General features: G+C 39.1%; 1 pseudogene; it reads right to left on the bottom strand.

The window, feature by feature from the left end:
- Positions 1-224: 224 nt before the first annotated feature.
- LOC141489604 (ribonuclease H1 pseudogene) lies at positions 225-997 on the bottom strand (annotated as a pseudogene).
- Between the last annotated feature and the right edge of the window lie 2,704 nt (positions 998-3,701).

Here is a 3,701-nt window from a genome sequence, read left to right as displayed (position 1 = left end):
TTTCACAAGATTCCCAAAGATAAATAGATATTTGGGGGTAAAGTGAAGGATAATTTAATATTCTTAACCATATTTCAACAGAAAACTACTGTCTTTCTGTTCAAACAAGAATGTTCCTAAATCCACTTTTAATTGTTCATGTTTTGGAGGCAAATTTTCAAACAAATAATGACTAAAAAGCACTTGGTTTGCTCTTCAATTAGATTTTTAAAAGTATGCTAAGTTTATTCTTGAAATTTTTTAGCTCCTTCTCTTGCTAATCTGTCAGCTTCTTCACTGCCTGGAAACCCTGAATGACTAGGAACATACATCCTTTTAAAATGTCTATGCCTTGAGTAGGTTTATCAAGTTTAATGAAGTCTTCTTTGTTAATCACATCTTTTCCTGTGCCTGTTTTCCAGCCATTTTTCTTCCAGTCTTTAACCCAATTCGTTATACCAATTATAGTAAACATGCTATCTGTGCAAAGAACCAGTTTGTTGATGTTTTGATTCTTGGCTTGTTCAATTGCTTTACAGGCAGCATGTATTTCTGCTTTTTGGTTTGTCTGTCTCCCAGGAAGTCTTTCACCTACATTTAAGGGATGGCCTGGTTCCCAATAAAGACCAATGCCTGCTCGTGTTTTCCTCTTCCCATTACTGGAGCAGCAGCCCTCTGTGTAAAGCACAGTTGTATCCCCCATATAGGAAAATATATCTTTGCTAAGTAAAGGTTCTAAGTCTTAATCTCATTTTGTAATTTTTTTTGCAAGGCCTGTCTTCATCTGATGATTCACAGGGTCTCTTGTTTGGTTTCACTTTGGGGTCCTCTGTGTCACATTTCTTTCTCTACTCTATTGTAGGTTCAGGGCTTGAAGTATTTTGGACGAAGGGCCAAGCCTCATCCTCATCCTAAACTTCTTGAACCAAACAGCAGGAAATCAGTTCACTTGTGCTTGGCATTCACTCCAGGTGGGGAGCACCCCGGTCTTGAGACCCCTCTTGATGGTGTAGAACATGCTGGTCCTCAGGCAGTGGGGACTGCCGCAGCTGAGGACACCTGGTATGACTCTGGGGAGCGCCACCCAGTGGCTGCAGGGAGGACTCCCGCGGCCGGTAGGCACAGGTACCTGAGGACCCCTCCTGATTTCTAATAGAATATAGAAAATAGAATTTGTTTATTAGCCATACCCCAATTGATGGACATCCCCTCTACTTCTAATTCTTTGCCACCACAAACAGAGCTGCTATGAATATTTTTGTCCAAGTGATGTTTTTACCCTTTTTCATGATCTCTTCAGGGAATATACCCAGTAGTGGTATTGCCCTTGGGCATAATTCCAAATTACTCTCCAGAAAGGTTGGATCAGTTCAAAGCTCCACCAACAGTGTAATATGATCCCAGATTTCCCACATCCCTTCCTTGTCCTTTTTGGTCATATTATAGGCCAATCTGAGAGGTGTGAGGTGGTACTTCAGAGATGCTTTAATTTGCATTTCCCTAATCAGTAATGATTTAGAGCAATTTTTCATATGACTCTAGATAGCTTTGATTTCCTCATCTGCATATCCTTTGACCATTTGTCAATAGGGAATGGCTTGATTTTTTTTATAAATTTGATTTAGTTCTCTATATAGTTTAGAAATGAGTCCTTAGTCAGAAACACTAGTTGTAAAAATTGTTTCCCAATTTACTACACTTCTTTTGATCTTGGTTACAGTGGTTTTATTTGTTCAAAAGCTTTTTAATTTAATATAATCAAAATTATCCAATTTTTTATGATGTTTTCTTTCTCTTCTTTGGTCATAAACTTCTCTCCTTTCCATGGATCTGACAGGTAAACTATTCCTTGTTCTACCTGTTTGCTTATAATATTATCTTTTAAGTTTAAATCCTGCACCCATTTTGCACTACCACACGTCAGGCACAAGTAGTCTCATGTGAACACCTGCGGTACTCACTCTACACTTACATATATCATGTTTCCTTTGAGCTGCTCCAATTCTGCTCTTCTCATAATGCTACATGCCCTCACTTGTTGAACAGTCCTGTGCCAGTGCCTTCCATGTTGTATAATCAGTTTCAAAGTTCTTAAGAGAGGCCTTCAGAGTATACCAATATTGCTTCTTCTAACCCTCTTGTGAGTATTTGCCCTGTATGAGTTCTCCATGTGATAGTCTTTTTGGCAAATATATGTCTGGCATTCTAATATGATCAACCTATCGCATTTGCACTTTTTTGTAGTAATGTTAGAATGCTTGGCAGTTGAGCTGAAGAAAGGACCTCAGTCCCTGGTATCTTCTCCTGCCAGGTGATCTTCAGAATCTTTCTAAGACAATTTAAATGAAAGCAATTCAGTTTCCTGACATGGCCCCTGGTAGATGGCCCAGGTTTCACAGGCAAAAAGCAATGAGGTCAGTACAATGGCTCTGTAGACCTTCAGTTTGCTAAGTTAGTCTAATACCTCTTCTCTCCCATACTTTCTTTCAGAGTCTCCCAAATACTGAGCTAATTATGGCAATACAGATGTCAATCTCATTGTCAATGTATACTTTCCTGGAAAGATCATAGCCAAGATAAGTAAACTTGTCCACAGTACAAAAAACTTCTCCATTTTCTGTAATCTATGGTTCCACATATGGATGATGTAGTGCTGGCTGATGGAATACCTGAGTTTTCTTGGTGTTAATTGTTATGCCAAATAGCAAAAGCAGCAGAGAATTGATCCATACTTTGTTGCATCTCAGTTTCAGAGGCTTCATTGAGTACACAATCATCTACAAACAAGTTGAAGAAATTGCCTTCAATGCAATAGCTGGCCTTGATGCTGTGTTTATTCTCAGTGAAGGTATTTGATAACATGACTGAAAAACATCATGCTAAAAGCATGGGAGCATGCTTTTATATCTTTGTTTCATTCCATTGCTGACTGGAAAATCACTAGAGCATCATCCACTATCCAGAACCCAGACATGCATGCTGTCATGAAATTGATGCATAATACTGATGAACTTCTCCAGGCAACCAAATTTTGAATAATTTTCCATAACCCCTCACAAATGATGGTATCAAAGACCTTAATCAGATCTACAAATATGGGATAAAGACCTCTGTTCTGTTCCTGGCATTTTTCCTGGAGTTGTCAGGCTGCAAACATCATGTTGACTGTTCCTCAACCCTTTCAGAAATCACACTGGCTCTCAGGGAGGTGGCTAACTTCCAGGTGAAGGACCAACCTATTGAGAAGGACTCTGGCAAGAATATTACCAGCAGTGACCAAAAGAAAAACACACCTCTGTCACAAGACAATCTATTCCCTTTACCTTTATAGAGATGGACAATGGAGGCATCCTTGAATTCTTGGGGGATAACCTCTTCATGCCATTTAACCTGGAAAATTTAAGTCAGTTTTTGGATAAGCAATGGACCATCTACCCTGTAGATCTCAGCTGTAATAGAATCAGAATCAGGTGCTCTGCCACTTGAGAGGAGCCTAATGGCACTCAAAACCTCCTCTTCAGTTGGAACTTCAAAGTTAGGGACTGATTGATTTCAACTTGAGGTAAATGGTCAATGGCTCCTGCATTGATCGATGATGCTGTTAATAACACTATGAAGTATTTAGCCCATCTTTCTAGGATCATGTCCCTATCATTTTTAATCTGCCATATCTAAAACTAAAGTATAAAGTGGCAGTCATCAAAATTATCTGGTACTGATTA

This window comes from Macrotis lagotis, chromosome 5 (genome assembly GCF_037893015.1).
Source record: "Macrotis lagotis isolate mMagLag1 chromosome 5, bilby.v1.9.chrom.fasta, whole genome shotgun sequence".
Classification (NCBI taxonomy): Eukaryota; Metazoa; Chordata; class Mammalia; order Peramelemorphia; family Peramelidae; genus Macrotis; species Macrotis lagotis.
This window is presented reverse-complemented; position numbering and strand designations above follow the sequence as displayed.